Here is an 18,017-nt window from a genome sequence, read left to right on the forward strand (position 1 = left end):
CTCCTTCCCAGAAATCGCGTGGTTTTTTCCGCGCGATTTCACCACGATTTTATCGCGATTTTGCCTCGATTTTCACGTGCGATATTCAAGCACTTTCCAAGTGATTTGAAGCATCAATTGGAAAGTGATTGACAGGTTGGTCACACTCGTCAAACATAGTGTTTGACAAGTGTGACCAGGTTTTTACTATTGAGGCCGCCTATGCGGCCTCAGTAGTAAAAGATAGAATGTTAAAATGCTAAAAAAAATAAAAAAATCGGGGTATATTTACCTTCCGGCGTCCCGCGATGCATTCCCGGGCCTCAGCGTTCCCAGTAATGCCTTGCGAGACCTGTGATGACGTAGTCTCGCGTTGCTATAGCGATCTCACGAGACCACGTCATTACAGGGCCTTGCCGCAAGGCATTACTGGGAACGCTTAGGCCAGGAATGCAGCGCGGGACGCCGGAAGGTAAATATACCCCGATTTTTTATTTTTTATTCTTTTTTTTACAGGGGTATGGTACCCAGGGCCTGGAGGACAGTCTCCTCTCCTCCACACCGTGGGTACCAACCGCACGAGACGCTTAACTTCCCGCATGGTGGGCATAGCCACATGCGGGAAGTAAGCGGTTCTCATGCATTCCTATGGGTGCGGAATCGCGGCAATTGTTTGCGATTCCGCACAAAAGAATGAGCATGCTGCGATTTTTTCCGCGATGCGATTCCGCCGCGGAAAAAAGCACAGCATGTGCAGAATGCCATAGGAATGCATGGGGGGCGTTCTGTACACGATTTTTAAACGTTTTCGCGCCGAAAATCGCTGCAAAAACGCTTAAAAATTGCTACGTGGGCACACAGCCTGAGAATTTTTTCCCAGTTGATCATGTAAGGGTTTTTTTTTTTTTAAATTGAATCACCATTGAAATTGTCATATAAGAAGCTATGACTCCAAAATCTTGGATGTCTGCAGTTACATAGCAGCTTCAAAGAGGTCTCAGAAAGGGGAGGTTTCTTATTCAAGAACAACCTTAAGTTGTTTTTTAGAATCAGGAAATCCATAAATAGTGACGAGGGGATATTGTACTTATTCTTGAGGGAGCTAAAGCTTAGAAAGTCTTTACCGTTAAAGATATCTCCTAATTTTTTGATATTCAAATCTGCCCAAGTAGGAGGAATAGTATGACCAATTATTGTATAAGATAAAGATAGAGGGATTTCTTGCAAAATTTTTGTCTTTGGAGTTTTATTATCTGATTTTAAGATTTTTAGCCAGGCAGTAGTTATTGTTTGGAAGAAATCGGGCTAATTTTGAACCCTTTAATATTTTTGTTATGTTTCATTAAAAAATGTCTTGAAAGACCATGTAATAAAAAATCTATTTTTATATTGTATCTATGGGAATTCAATCTTAAATGTAGTGGTTGCGTTGTTCTACCCACATATTGTTTTTTACATTCACACTCAATTACATAGATAACAAAATCCATAGTACAACTAAGAAATTGTTTTATAGGAAAAAATTCATTAGTATTATTAGATTTAATGAGTTTTTCTTTATGGGTAATAACATTGCAACATAAACAATTTTCCGTCCACATTTATAGATCCCTTTTATTGGAATATTTATCCCTGGGGTTAATTTATTAGTTTTTAATCAACTGGGAGCTACTAAACTCTTAATAGTGGGTGCCCTTCTAAAAGTAATCCCTGGATTTTGTGGAAGAATTTTTTGAAGAATAGGGTCACTCAATAAAATATGCCAATTATTTTGTAGTATATTACGAATTCTTACATGTTCAGTGCAAAATTGGGTAATAAAATTAACCATGAATTTACTAGCATCAGGTTTTAGTGTTTTCGATCCACTGATAAGAGATTCTTGTGATAAATTAGTACAATTGTTATAGGCTTGTTTAATCAGGTTTATAGGGTATTTTTTATCCTTGAATCTGTTCTTAAGATAACGTAACCACTACATTTAAGATTGAATTCCCATAGATACAATATAAAAAAAGGTTTTTTATGACATGGTCTTTCAAGACATTTTTTAATGAAACATAATAAAAATATTAATGGGTTAAAAATTAGCCCGATTGAACATGTACCTAGTGATATATCTGATAGAGTAGGACAACTAAATAGAAAGGAAATTTTTTGGATCTACAGGTTAAATACCCTGAAACCGCATGGATTGAATGAAATCACTGAAGTATTTTTATAGGATGGTTTTATATTTGTTTTTTTAACTTGCTTTTATACTGGTCATAATTATTTTTGCATTCCTCATATCTTAGTCGTAAATTCTCATATGCGACTTTCTACTTCTAATATATGCTGTCTGTTGCGTTCTGATTTTTTAACCCCTTCACCCCCAAGGGTTGTTTGCACGTTCATGACCGGGCCAATTTTTACAATTCTGACCACTGTACCTTTATGAGGTCATAACTCTGGAACGCTTCCATGGATCCCGGTGATTCTGACATTGTTTTCTCGTGACATATTGTACTTCATGTTAGTGGTAAAATTTCATTCAAATAACTTGCGTTTATTTGTGAGAAAAATGATAATTTGGTGAAAATTTTGAAAATTTCGCAATTTTCCAACTTTGAATTTTTATGCCCTTAAATCACAGAGATACGGCACACAATAAACTTGATAAGTAACATTTCCCACATGTTTACATCAGCACAATTTTGGAACCAAAATTTTTTTTGTTAGGAAGTTATAAGGGTTAAAAGTTGACCAGCGATTTCTCATTTTTACAACACCATTTTATTTTTAGGACCACATCACATTTGAAGCCACTTTGAGGGGTCTATATGATAGAAAATACCCAAAAGTGACACCATTCTAAAAACTGCACCCCTTAAGGTGCTCAAAACCACATTCAAGAAGTTTATTAACCCTTTAGGTGCGTCACAGGAATTTTTTTGAATATTTAAAAAAAAATGAACATCTAACTTTTTTTCATAAAAAAAATAATTCAGGTTCAATTTTTTTTATTTTACCAAGGGTAACAGGAGAAATTGGACTGCAAAAGTTATTGTGCAATTTGTCCTGAGTACACTGATACCTGATATGTGGGGGGGAACGACTGTTTCGGCGCATGGCAGAGCTCAGAATGGAAGGAGCGCCGTTTGACTTTTTCAATGCAAAATTGGCTGGAATTCAGATTGGACGCCATGTCACGTTTGGAGAGTCCCTGATGTACCTAAACAGTGGAAACTCCCTACAAGTGACCCCATTTTGGAAACTAGACCCCCCAAGGAACTTATCTAGATGTGTGGTGAGCACTTTGAACCCCCAAGTGCTTCACAGAAGTTTATAACGCTCGGACGTGAAAATAAAAAAATCATTTTTTTCCACAAAAATGATATTTTTGCCCCCAATTTTTTATTTTCCTAAGGGTAACAGGAGAAATTGGACTGCAAAAGTTATTGTGCAATTTGTCCTGAGTACACTGATACCTGATATGTGGGGGGGAACGACTGTTTCGGCGCATGGCAGAGCTCAGAATGGAAGGAGCGCCGTTTGACTTTTTCAATGCAAAATTGGCTGGAATTCAGATTGGACGCCATGTCACGTTTGGAGAGTCCCTGATGTACCTAAACAGTGGAAACTCCCTACAAGTGACCCCATTTTGGAAACTAGACCCCCCAAGGAACTTATCTAGATGTGTGGTGAGCACTTTGAACCCCCAAGTGCTTCACAGAAGTTTATAACGCTCGGACGTGAAAATAAAAAAATCATTTTTTTCCACAAAAATGATATTTTTGCCCCCAATTTTTTATTTTCCTAAGGGTAACAGGAGAAATTGGACCCCAAAAATTGTTTTGCAATTTGTCCTGAGTAGGCTGATACCCTACATGTGAGGGTAAAACACTGTTTGGGCGCATGGCAGAGCTTGGAAGGGAAGGAGCACCATTTGACTTTTTCAACTCAGAATTGGCTGGAATTGAGATCAGACGCCATTTTGCATTTGGAGAGCACCTGATGTGCCCAAACAGTGGAAACCCCCAATTTTAACTCCAACCCGAACCCCAACACACCCCAAAGGCTGTGTGCACACGCTGCGGATTTTGCTGCGGTTCCGCAGCGGTTTTGGCCGCTGCGGACCCGCAGCAGTTTCTGCTGCGGTGTACAGTACCATGATTCCCTATGAGAATCAAAAACCGCAATGCAGACGGTGCGGAATTTTCCTCGCGGATTATCTGCGGTTTTCAATCCGCAGAAAGAATTGACATGTCAATTCTTTCTGCGGATTCCGCTGCGGTTTGCCATCTTCTCCATTGAGGAGATGAAAAACCGCAGGGCAAAACCGCAGAGCAATCCGCAGGTCTTTTGACCTGCGGTTTCACCTGCGGATTTTACAAAATCCGCGCGGATGAATCCGCACCTAATCCGCAGCGTGTGCACGCAGCCTAACCCTAATCTCAGCCCTAACCCTAGCCCTAACCCTATCCCTAACCCTAACCCTAGCCCTAACCCTAGCCCTAACCCTACCCTAACCCTAGCCCTAACCCTAACCCTAATGGAAAAATGGAAATAGATTTTTTTATTTTATTATTTCTCCCTAACTAAGGGGGTGATAACGGGGGGTTTGATTTACTATTTATGGCGGTTTTTATATTTGGCAGCTGTCGCACGCTAAAAGACGCTTTTTATTGTAAAAATAGTTTTTGCATCACCACATATTGAGAGCTATAATTTTTCCGTATTTTGACACACCAAGTCATGTGAGGTCTTATTTTTTGCGGGACGAGTTGACGTTTTTATCGGTACCATTTTCGGGCACGTGACATTTTTTGATCGCATTTTAATTCCGATTTTTGGGACTCAGAATGAACAAAAACTAGTGTTTCATGAATTTCTTTTGGGGGGGTGCGTTTACACCGTTCCGCGTGCGGTAAAATTGATAAAGCGGTTTTATTCTTCGGGTCAGTACGGTTACAGCGATACCTCATTTAGGTCGTTTTTTTATGTTTTGTCGGTTTTATGCAATGAAAACTATTTTATATAAAAAATAATTATTTTTGCATCGCTTTATTCTGCGAGCTATAACTTTATTTTTTTGCTGATGATGCTGTGTGGTGGCTCGTTTTTTGCGGGACAAGATGACGTTTTCAGCGGTACCATGGATATTTATATGCGTCTTTTTGATCGTGCGTTATTACACTTTTTGTTTGGCGGTATGATAATAAATCATTATTTTTTGCTTCGTTTTTTATTTTTATTTTTTAAGGGGTTCACTAAAGGGGTTAACTAATGGGACAGTTTTATAGGGCGGGTCGTTACGGACGCGGCTATACCTAATATGTGTACTTTTATTGTTTTGTTTTGTTTTTATTTCCAAAAAATGGATTTATTGGGGGAATATTTTTTTTTTTCTTCTAATTTATTTGTCGATTTTTTTTTTATTATTTTAACACTTTTTTTTATTTTTTTTTTAACTTTATTAAATAGTCCCAGGTGGGACATCACTGTCCTGTGACAGATTGCTGATCTGTCACATCACAGATCACTGTGACAGATCAGCGATCTGTCACAGGCAGTGCAGAAGACTTCCTCATGCCTGCGCTTTGCAGGCACTGAGGAAGCCAGCTTCCTGCAGGCCCCCAAAGGCCCCCGTCGCCATCTTGGATTCGGGGGCCTGGAGGAAAGGAGCCCACTGCAGCAGCGCTGCACATTGCGCTGCCGTGGGGGGCTCAGGGAAGCACGGAGGGAGCCCCCTCCCTGCCGATGCTTCCCTTTAACTCCCGGTACACCGCGATCGTGTTTGATCGCGGTGTACAAGGGGTTAACGTGTCGGGGGCGGTCCGTGACCGCCCCTGACACATAGTGCCGGGTGTCAGCTGTGATAATCAGCTGACACCCAGCCGCGATCAGCGGCGCTCACCACGTGGGCGCCGCTGATCGTGGTAGACGTACTGTCCCGTCCATGGGCATAGGGGCCCGGGTCCCATGGACGGGATAGTACGTTGGATGTCAGAAAGGGGTTAATTATCCTATACAAATGTATGCAATTCTATTTGATACTTTCTCGTGTGGTGTTATCAGAAATATATATAGGCTCCGTTCAGATCTGTAACATTATAGAACAGTTTTTTGTAGATGAAATGAAAGAAATATTTTTTTAGAGGAAAAATGCCGTTTTTTTTTCTGATGAATTGGCTCTTGCAAATGATTGCATTTTATCCTTAATGATGAAAAATTGTAGATGATATTTAATAGCGTATGAGTTTATTTGGAAAGTGTCGAGAGGATAGTATGGGGAGCGATCCTGGTTTCCTTTTTTGCAGCGACCCGCTTCCTCTTCTGCAGCGCTGATCTGCTTTCTAGTTGGATCCTTATGTTTGACACCACAGTGAGTGCTGACAATTTGACCAATGCTTAGTATTGATTCCTAATATATATTTCCATTTTGATAATTTGACCAAAGTGTATTGCTGATAATTAATATACATTTTTATTTGATCCCTCCCTTTATAAGCCAAGAATATATTTTCATTTGATCACTTCTTTTACAAACCAAGAATAATTTGACACACACAGAGTTCATTGAATTTTTATATATATATTATCATATTGTTTTTATATGCATGTATATACAGTATACAATTGCTTTTGATATTGGTGATTTCTTGTCTGTGTATAGGATGAGTCTTTCTTGATCCGGTGGAAGAAGGGTTCAGCTGGATTTAATTATAGTCAGATTTATATTCTCTTCTTTGTTAATTTTATTTAGTCTTCTTTTCTTTTCTTTTTTCTTTCAATTTTCACCTAAAATATAATAAAGTGATGTCATTTTAATGATTTTATATATATAATCCTACGTGCTTAAATCAATTTGTCACAGTATGAACTTTGACATTTATGCAAATAGAACATGTGACTGTTTTAGCGCCAATTTTCAAAGGCGGTATGTATTTATTCTCTGGATAACAGCATCTTGTTAATATTTGTCTTCCCCTGAAGAAGTGTTTTTCACTTCGAAACGCGTTGGGATTAAATGGGAATAAAAGATTGATCTTTCAATATAACTGGATTGTCTATTATGTCAAGCAGCGCATGAAAGTCCAAAAAACTAAGTTCCATTAGAAGCGTTATACTGGCGGTCACTTGTCTGACCATTTGGACGTGCAGCAGCTGACGATCTCTATATGCCTGATTTCTCCTTAAGTAGGTGAGTGCTGTGAGTTCATTTTGCCCTACATCACTGAGGCCCGAGGAACTCCCTCTTCTGGTAAGGAAAGGTAGTGAGCCTGATTATCAGACACCTGAGACTAATGATGATGACTGGCTGAGTGGAGTCACAGACTGGATATAAGGCTGCCTACGCCCATTCTGCCCTGCGGGTGATTTCTCTGTGGTATCCTTGGAGTCCAGTCTGAATTCCTGCTCTTCTAAAGCTAAGTTTTCTTCCCTGCTTTTTGCATTTGTGCTTTGCTTTGTTTTTTCTGGATTTCAGCTATTCCCTGCTGGGGTGAGCTGAACTCCTTAGCTCTGTCTTCTGAAAATACCGGAGTGCTCATTTAGTTTTGAAGCCTAGCTGCTTCAGGGTCATTTTCCATATCAGCTTGTTGGCCTATGTTTTGATAGGGTTTTAGCCGATTGCAGACAGCAACCTTCCTCTCCTGTCCTGTTTAGGTTAGCTTGGGCCCCAACGTTTGCTCAGCCTATCTTTCTATCTGTGTGAGTGTTTTTTCATCTTGCTTCACCGTCATTATATGTTGGGGGCTGCCTTTTACTTTGGGGTCTGCTCTGGGGCAGTTTAGATTTCCCTTTCTGTCTTTAGGCTATATAGTTCTCCGGCTGTGATCGAGGGGTCTAGGGCACCGTAGGAACCCCCCACGGCTACTGCTAGTTGTGTTGATAGGTTCAGGGGTCTGCAATCGGATAGTTGCCAACTCCTCTGGTTTTCTGGACGTAGCTTCTATTTTTGTGTCTGCCTCCTACGGTGACTCTATCATAACAGAATCACCCGCCATACCGCAGATCCTAGGGTACTTAATAGCAGGAAAGAATTGTAAAAAAAAAAAAAGTGTGTATATTTTTTTCCTCTATATCTCTGAGGCCGTAGGGGGAATTTTTTTTTTCTCTCAATGGAGATAAAGCAATTGTCTGATCGTGTGGAGCAGCTCGCTGCGGAAGTGCGGGGAATTTCCGCCTACCTTGCTCATTCACATGCTGCTGAACCAAAGATTCTTACACCTGATGTATTTTGTGGTGATCGGTCTAAATTTTTGAATTTCAAAAATAATTGTAAATTATTTTTTGCCTTGAAGCCTAACTCGTCAGGGAGCTCCGCGCAGCAGGTTAAAATTGTCATCTCTTTGCTGCATGGCGATCCCCAGGATTGGGCGTTTTCTTTGAAACCAGATGATCCTATTCTGACTAATGTGAACGCATTTTTTCAAGCCTTGGGTTTGTTGTATGACGAACCTAATGCCATGGATCAGGCTGAAAAGACCCTGTTGGCATTGAACCAGGGTCGAGATTCTGCAGAATTATACTGTCAAAAATTCCCAAAGTGGGCGGTACTTACTACCTGGAATGATAATGCCTTGGCTGCTCTCTTTCGGAAGGGTTTGTCAGAAGCTGTAAAAGATACTATGGTGGGATTTCCTGTTCCCTCTGGTCTTGACGATTCTATGTCATTAGCCATTCAGGTTGATCGGCGTTTGCGCGAACGCAAAACTGCACGAGAGGTGTTGCCACCTGTTGAACAAATGACTGAACCTATGCAATGTGATAGAGTTTTCTCCAGAGAGCAGCGTCAGGAGTTCAGAAGGCGTAATAAGTTGTGTTTTTTCTGTGGAGATGCCTCACATATTATTTCTGTCTGTCCTAAACGAGAGAAACGCTTTGCACACACGTTTTCTGTTGGTGGTGTTCAACCAAAGTTTCTTCTGGCTATTAATCTGATCTGCTCCCTGTCCACATTTTCCGCCAAGGCTTTTGTGGATTCGGGAGCAGCCCTAAACCTGATGGACTTGGATTTTGCTAAACGTTGTGAATTTCCGATGACACCTCTGCGGACGAATATACCTTTGAGGGGGATTGATGCTACTCCTTTGGCTAAAGATAAACCTCAGTTTTGGACCCAGGTGGTAATGTGGGTCGCCCCAGACCATCAGGAAAATTGCAGATTTTTGGTGTTGCATAATCTGCATGATACCATTGTTCTGGGGTTTCCCTGGTTACAAATTCATAATCCAGTTTTGGATTGGAAATCTGTGTCTGTGGTGAGTTGGGGTTGTCGGTGTGCCTTTAGTGAGGCTCCGGTGTTTTCCACCTCTCCTCAGTCACATGATGTTCCTGATTATTTGGCGGACTTTTATGATGTATTTAGTGAGAATGAGTCTGCGTCTCTGCCTCCTCATAGGAGTTATGACTGTGCAATTGAACTGATCCCGGGGTGTAAATTTCCCAAGGGTCAGCTCTTCAATTTATCTGTACCCGAGCACGAGGCTATGCGATCCTATATTAAGGAGGCGTTGGAGAAGGGTCACATTAGACAATCCTCGTCACCCTTAGGTGCCGGTTTTTTTTTTGTAGCCAAAAAGGATGGATCATTAAGACCTTGTATTGATTATCGTGCCCTCAACAAGATTACTGTTAAATATCAGTATCCGTTACCCCTGATTTTGGATCTATTCTCTAGAGTTAAAGGTGCTTGCTGGTTTACCAAGCTTGACCTCAGGGGGCGTATAATCTTATTCGCATTAAGCATGGGGATGAATGGAAGACGGCGTTTAATACTCCGGAGGGACATTTTGAGTACCTGGTGATGCCTTTTGGGCTCACTAATGCCCCTTCTGTCTTCCAGTGCTTCATGAACGATATTTTCCGAGATTTTGTGGATAAATTTTTGATTATCTATCTGGATGATATTTTGATCTTCTCCAAGGATTGGGATTCTCATGTGGAACATATTCGGACTGTGTTCCGGATCTTGAGGGAGAATTCCCTGTATGTCAAGGGATCTAAATGCCTTTTTGGAGTACAGAGGATTTCTTTTTTGGGATTTATTTTGTCTCCGTCAACTATTGAAATGGACCCGGCCAAGGTACAGGCCATTTACGATTGGGTTCAGCCCACTTCGTTGAAGGCCCTCCAGAAGTTTTTGGGTTTTGCTAATTTTTATCGGAAATTTATAGCAAAATTTTCTAGTATTGCCAAGCCATTGACTGATTTGACTAAGAAGGGTGCTGATGTGTTAAATTGGTCTCTGGAGGCTGTTTCTTCCTTTCAGGAGCTGAAGCGAAGATTCACCTCCGCCCCGGTTTTGCGGCAACCTGATGTCTCACTTCCGTTCCAGGTAGAGGTGGATGCTTCTGAGATTGGTGCAGGAGCTGTTTTGTCCCAAAAGGATCCTGTAACATCTAAAATGAATCCCTGTGCTTTCTTTTCCCGAAAGTTCTCTCCATCTGAACGTAACTATGATGTGGGGAATTGGGAACTGTTGGCCATGAAATGGGCATTTGAGGAGTGGAGACATTGGTTGGAGGGAGCTAAGCATCAAGTCGTGGTCCTCACCGACCACAAGAATTTGATTTATCTAGAGTCGGCTAAGCGCTTGAACCCTAGACAGGCTAGGTGGGCCTTGTTTTTTTACACGTTTTGATTTTGTGGTTTCTTTTCTTCCTGGAACTAAGAATGTCAAGGCAGACGCACTCTCTAGGAGTTTCTTTGCTGATTCTCCTGTGGTGACCAAGCCTGCTACCATCTTAGGCGAAGGGGTAGTTCTTTCTGCCATCTCGCCCGATGTGAGACGTGCTCTGGAAGAGTTCCATAATAGTATACACTAGATGGTTGAGACAAGAGCGCAATAGGGTCTTATCCGGGTAAAATGTATAAATTATAGGAGTAATTATACTCACCTTTTAAGAAAAAAAGTAAAGCCTGTATAATATGTCAGCCTGCTGCACGTCCAACGGCCCACAGCGGAACCGCAACAAAGTTACTTAGGAATAAATTCATGGACTTTGAGTGCGCTGCCAGACAAATTTCATGATCACACAATAATAATAATAATAAATTTTATTTTTATAGCGCCGACATATTCCGCAGCACTTTACATTTCAGAGGGGATTTGTACAGACAATAGACATTACAGCATAACAATAATCACATACAGTAGATTATAACAAATACCAAGAGGAAAGAGGGCCCTGCTCGCAAGCTTACAGTCTATGAGGAAAGAGGGAGACACGAAAGGTGGGTGGTAACAGATACCCTGATTGTATGGACCAGTCATAATGTTAAGTGTGTAACAGTACAGACACAGAGGGCTAATGGAGGCATAAAGCATGTGGGAACATGATGCGGGGAACCTGGTTATGGTAAAACTTTTGGCTCTGCCACACAGGGATAGATTAGGTTAATGTGTTGGGGTGGTAGGCCAGTCTGAATAAATGCGTTTTCAGGACACGCTTAAAATTGTGGGGATTGGGGACTAATCGTATTGACCTGGGAAGTGCATTCCAAAGAATTGGCGCGGCACGTGTAAAGTCTTGGAGACGGGAGTGGGAGGTTCTGACTATTGAGGATGCTAATCTCAGGTCATCAGCAGAACGGAGGGCGCGGGTAGGGTGGTATACTGAAACAAGGGAGGAGATGTAGGGTGGTGCTGAGCCATGGAGGGCTTTGTGAGTGAGGGTAATAAGTTTATACTGAATTCTGGAGTGGATGGGTAGCCAGTGTAATGACTGGCACAAGGTAGAGGCATCGGTGTAACGATTGGTGAGGAATATGATCCTGGCTGCAGCATTCAAGACAGATTGGAGGGGGAGAGTTTGGTAAGAGGGAGACCGATTAGAAGAGAGTTACAATAGTCGAGACGAGAATGAATAAGAGAAACAGTAAGAGTTTTTGCAGAGTCAAAGGTAAGAAAAGGTCGAATTCTAGAAATGTTATTGAGGTGCAGATGACAAGAGCGAGCCAGTGATCGAATGTGGGGGGCAAAGGAAAGCTCGGAATCAAGTATGACCCCAAGACAGCGGGCCTGTTGCTGGGGAGTAATAGTGGAACCACACACAGAAATGGCAATGTCGGGTATAGGTACATTAGTAGAGGGAGGAAACACCAGGAGTTCAGTCTTTGACAGGTTCAGTTTCAGATATAGTGAGGACATGATATTAGACACAGCGTTTAGACAATCGCCGGTGTTTTCTAGAAAGGCTGGAGTGATGTCAGGAGAAGAAGCGTATAATTGGGTGTCATCAGCATAGAGATGGTACTGGAAATCAAATCTACTGATTGTTTGACCAATAGGGGCAGTGTACAAGGAGAAGAGGAGGGGACCTAGAACCGATCCTTGGGGGACCCCAACAGTAAGGGGAAGATGAGAGGAGGAGGAACTGGCAAAAGATACAGTAAAGGAGCGGTCGGAGAGATAGGAGGAGAACCAGGAGAGAACGGTATCCTTGAGGCCAATGGAACGGAGCATAGTGAGGAGGAGCTGATGATCCACAGTGTCGAATGCTGCAGAGAGATCCAAGAGAACTAGCATGGAGTAGTGACCATTTGATTTAGCTGTTAGCAGATCATTAGAGACTTTAGTGAGGGCAGTTTCAGTGGAGTGTAAAGAGCGGAAACCGGATTGGAGAGGGTCGAGAAGAGAGTTTTCTGTTTTGTAACACAAGGTTACAAAAGTTAACCCTTTAATCCCTACGCGTTTCGAAGCATAACACTTCTTCTTCAGGGGTTGACACATGAATACAAAGAGCTGTCATAGCATTTATACATCCTGAATTCAAATTTGGCGCCATGAAAGACACGAGGTGCGCCGCAAAGGTAAAAGATCACAGTAGTATATCAAAGTTAACTGTTCTATAAAACATAAAATCAGTTATATATTTATTATATTTTACAGATGAAAAAGAATGGGGAAAGAGGAAAAAGGAAAAAATGTGAATATGAGAAAGAAAAACGGGAATCGTAGTGCGACAAACATGCCTCTGCACCAGGGAAAGTGCTCGGATTAGAAGCAGAAAAGAAAAAAGAACCAAAAAGAAGAAAGAAATGTATCTCCGAAATAAATGAATAAAGTGTATATTAATATGTGTATGGAAGTGATGTGTTATTAAAAAAAGTTTTATATGAATAAAAAGTGTGTGAGATGTTGAATAAATGATTAAGTAATTGGAGTGTTCAGGTTAATTTCCTATGAGTTCCAAAGGAAATCAGTGGCGCAACTCAATGAGTGAGGATGCACTCAAAAGAGATCCCACAAAAAATCACGGGATCGATCACCAGTAAGGGCGGAAGATAATATAATAATGTAGACTTAATATTCATATTAAAAATAAAATATATATTTAATTTGTTAAAAATATGTTAAAAATAGGGAGACATTAAGAGCATGGAGGATTATGAAAGAGAAATAACAAGGAATCAAGTTAACCCATGGGTAAAAAAGGAAAAAGAGTGAAAAGAAATATGTCTCTGTGCATACAAAAACGAAAAAACGCATTAGTTATTTAATTCCCAAGAAAAAATGAAGATACAAAATTTTAGAAAAATTAATCAGTTAACCAGGAAAAAATTATCAGAAACGAAAAATTATATTAGTAATACGAAGAATATATGGATAAAATTAACCCATTGTGTTTAATAACATATACATGAAAATTTATTTAAAAATAGATGTAAAAATATATAATTCAAAAGGCGCAATACGATCCGAAATATTGGAAGCGTAAAGGTGTGGATTATTAAAAACATGTTTAACCCATTGTATTGATGTGGAAATGAAGAAAAGAACCTGAATATTAGTGGGGGACCACAATTAATAGACAGTAAAAAAAGTAAAAAAAAGGGGGGGGGTGGGGGAAATTTGTATGCGATAAAAAACATTGAAAAAGGGGAATATATCTGAATGCATATATAATCCTGAACGATTTTTATTATAGTGAGATATATGTAAAAATAAGCATTTTTTAATATTGTGAAATATATGTAAAAATGAGAATCAATTTTTATATTAAAAAATATTTTTGAGAATCCGGAGTACTTTAAGTATATAAACCGGACTAACAGGAATAAATTGATAAAAACCATAAGGAAAATTAACCCATTGTGTCTCATATGAGGAAAGAAGAACCTAGTGGAATAGAAGGGGAAAGAGAAGAAAAGAAAATACAACTGAATGCAACAATGTACGGGGAGACCACTAACAAAATTGTATAGTGAAAGTACTCATAAAAATACTGGACAATAAAATAGATAAATTAACCCATTAATAAGGTTTACAGATAACAAGATAGCGAGAATATTAAAGAAACACTTCAGAAATTTCATTTAACCCGTTGGGTTTCAGAGTATTCAACCTATATATCCAAAAGATTTCCTTTCTATTTAGTTGCCCCATCCTATCTGGATGGTTAATGGGAATCTGTTCAATAGGGCTAATCCTTAATCCTTGAGGGTTCTTATCATGTTTGATCGCAAAATGTCTGGACAGACCATGCAGTAAAAAACCTTTATTAATGTTATACCTATGGGAATTTATTCTAAGATGTAGCGGTTGTGTGGTTCTGCCGACATATTGTCTCCCACAGTCACACTCAATTAAATAAATCACATATTCCGAAGTATAATTAAGAAATTCCCGGATGGGAAAAGATTCATTCGTAGTGGTTGATCTAAACCATTTAGTTCTATGTGTTATATTAACGCAACAGGCGCAATTTTTCTTCCCACATCGGAAGATGCCCTTTGGTGGACTGTTGGTTGTTACTAGGGTTTTTTTCTCATTTTTTAACCGACTGGGAGCTACAAGATTTTTAATATTAGGAGCCCTCCTAAAGGTAATCCTCAGATTATTAGGGAGAACTTTTTGCAGAAGTGGGTCATTAAGCAAGATGTGCCAGTTCTTACAAAGAACTTTCCTTATTTCTTTGTTCTCCATGAAAAATTGTGTTATAAAGTTGGTAGTGAATTTATTATCATCAGTTTTGGCTTTTTTTATTCCATTAACCAGGGAATTCTGGGGTATATTTAAACATTTATTATAAGCACTTATGATTAAATTCTCAGGATATTCCTTTTTATTAAATCTATTCATCAGGATTTTCGCTTGATTTTTATAGTCCTCTAAATTTGAACAATTTTTCCTTATCCTTCGATACTGGTTCTCGGGAATATTCCTGAGCCACTTTCCATAATGACCACTGTTAAAAGGTATATAACTATTAATATCAACATTCTTAAAAAACGTTTTTGTTAAAATACAATTGTCCTTAATGAAAATTGTAAGATCTAAGAAGTTGATTTCATTATTATCAGATATTGATGAAAAAGACAAACCCCAGTTATTCATGTTTAGGTCATGAATAAAATTAAAAATATCATTATTGGAGTTATCCCATATGAAAAATAGGTCATCGATAAATCTTTTGTATAGGACAACATTATTAAACCATTTGGATTTAAAAATATGAAACTCCTCAAAGATACCCATGAAAATATTTGCATAGGTTGGTGCGACCTTAGAGCCCATCGCAGTCCCGAGCTGTTGGTGATACAGACAACCCTCAAAAGTGAAATAATTGTTTTTTAAAATGAATTCCATACCTTTTAAAATAAACTTTTTTGTTCTTTGGTTAGTCTCTTGTCCCCTATTAAAATTTTGTTAAAACAAGCCAAACCCAAGGTGTGTGAAATATTGGAGTAAAGTGATGATACATCCATACATAAAAATATATAATTCGGTTTCCATTTGATATCATGTAGATAATGTATTAGATTAGTAGAGTCTTTAATGAAACTTTTCAATGATGGAACATGCGTAACCATGATCCTATCTATAAAATGGGACAGGTTACTAGTAACTGAATCAATACCAGATATAATGGGTCTCCCTGGTGGATTTTTTAGATTCTTGTGAATCTTGGGTAAATGATAAAAGAATTGTGTACGGGACTGAGCATCTTTTAAAAATTTATATTCATTTTTGTTAAAAATATTATTCTCTTTTCCTTCCTGAATTAATTTATCATAATTAGTTTTAACATTAAGAATGGCTACAAAAGAGGTTTTTTTATAATATTTGGTATCAGACAGAATTTTGTAAGCCTCATTGCAGTAGTCTGACCTATTCTGCACAACAATACCACCACCCTTAGGCCTCTTTCACACTTCAGTTTTTTGCATCAGTTATAATCCGCCAAAAAGGCGGACAAGCGGATCCGTCCTAAACTGATGCGAACGGATGGCACAGGATCCGTTTTCAGACGGATCCTGAAAATGAAGAGATTTAAAGGAATCGCTGGCCGGGGAGAGAGAGAGAGAGAGAGAGAGAGAGAGAGAGCATTTTTTTTATTTTTGTCCGGCACCCAGAAAGAATTTCGGGTTAAATGAGTGTCTGGAGGATCCGCCAGAGAAAAAAACGTTACAAGCTCCGTTCTGAAATCTTTGAGGATGGTGACGGACAGCAACTTTTGGCGGATCCTCACAAAAAACGGATGCAACGGACAGCAATCCGTCACAATCCGCCATTAATGCAAGTCAATGGGAAAAAAACGGATCCTCAAAAAAAAATTGAGGATCCGTTTTTTTTCAAAACCTGGCGGATTGTGACTGATTGTAAAAAACGGAAGTGTGAAAGAGGCCTTATCAGCTGAACGGATTACTATATCAGAGTTGGATTTTAGGGATTTTAATGCTGATTTTTCACCTTTAGTTAAATTATGCTTGGATTTTATGGAATTTAATTCCTTAAATTCCTTCTGAACAATGTCATTAAATACATTAAGATGATGACCCCTGCTTTCAATTGGATAAAACTTGGATTTAATAGGTACATCCAAGTGAAAATCATCCTGATGTATATTTCCGTTATCAGATGGATCAATATCAGTATTTACTGAGACAGGATTCAATTCCTTCATTAAAAAATGTCTTTTCAGCGTTAATTTCCTAATGAAAATTTGCAAATCAAGGAACAGGTTAAAATCATTTGTTCTATGTGTGGGACAGAAAGTCAGTCCCTTGGATAAGACACTGGTTTCTTCTTTTGTTAAAATATAGGAAGATAAATTAAAAATATTGTTATTACCGTCATCTGAAATTAAACCACTTTTTCTCCTTTTTAGATTTTTGTTTTCCCTTTCTTTTTTTCTCCCCCCTCTGGTTCCTCTATAGGATTTTTTCTTTTTCCATTTTTTGATGGGAAATAGTTCTTTATTTCTGTATTTTTCAAGATTCGGGGTAAAAAAGGTACCGTAGCATTATTATCTAAATTGGTATTGTCAATGAGAACTGTTTCACTAGCTGGAGTGCTGGAAATATCATTATCATTAACAGAGAAATCGAACAGAGATTTTTGTGTATTCTCTGGAAATTCAATTAAAGAAGGTGACGGAATGGCTACAGGAACAGGGGTAATGATCTCACTAAAATCAGTGATAGGATTTGCAGAATCGATGAGATTTTTAATCCCATTAAATTCTTTCATCTGTTTTTTGATGCTATCTAGTTGCTTTATAGCATCAATCAAAGGTGCTGTCATCTTAGTAATTTTTAACTGTGGAGGTTTTGAAAAAATGTTGCTATTGGTTCCCCCACTGGTTTGTTCTTGTACTGGGGTTAATCCATTAGTCTTCAGAACCGGTAATTTAGTGCTATGGTTAATATCACTGATCTTTACAGAAGCATTTAATTCATTCATATCACTACCCACATTAGTTTCGTTATTATTAATTGCTACAATATTAGTTTGGTTTGTATTAACTTTACAACTTGTGTTTTTATTCTTATTTTTGTTATCATTAAAAATCCTATAGTCTTCCCTATCTCTTTGTAATTTCTTAGATTTTTTTAAAATCGTCTCATGCTCAACTTGCATGATGTGCGTTATTACATTTGAATTAATTTTTTTATACTCTGGATGTTTAATAAAAGGAACCAATTCTTTGGAAAAATTCAACACTTTAACTGCTGCCATTTCAGCCAGTTTGGATCTTTTTTTATATAATAATAGTATCATTTTATGCATACATATGTCCAAACTCTTATCCCATTCTTGAGTA

The 18,017-nt window shown here is 38.9% G+C and overlaps 1 protein-coding gene across 1 annotated transcript in view; it reads right to left on the reverse strand.

Annotated features, from left to right (window-relative positions):
- Window positions 1–6,575: 6,575 nt before the first annotated feature.
- The window catches only part of LOC141088192 (man(5)GlcNAc(2)-PP-dolichol translocation protein RFT1-like), a 64,546-nt gene continuing 53,104 nt past the window's right edge, over window positions 6,576–18,017 (reverse strand). Inside the window, exon 7 of the mRNA XM_073574117.1 lies at window positions 6,576–6,762. The gene's annotated coding sequence lies outside the window, so the exon portion shown is untranslated. The remainder of the gene's footprint in view (window positions 6,763–18,017) is intronic.

Source organism: Dendrobates tinctorius, unplaced genomic scaffold (genome assembly GCF_039654945.1).
Source record: "Dendrobates tinctorius isolate UK_male_01 unplaced genomic scaffold, ASM3965494v1 ptg000038l, whole genome shotgun sequence".
Taxonomy (NCBI): domain Eukaryota; kingdom Metazoa; phylum Chordata; class Amphibia; order Anura; family Dendrobatidae; genus Dendrobates; species Dendrobates tinctorius.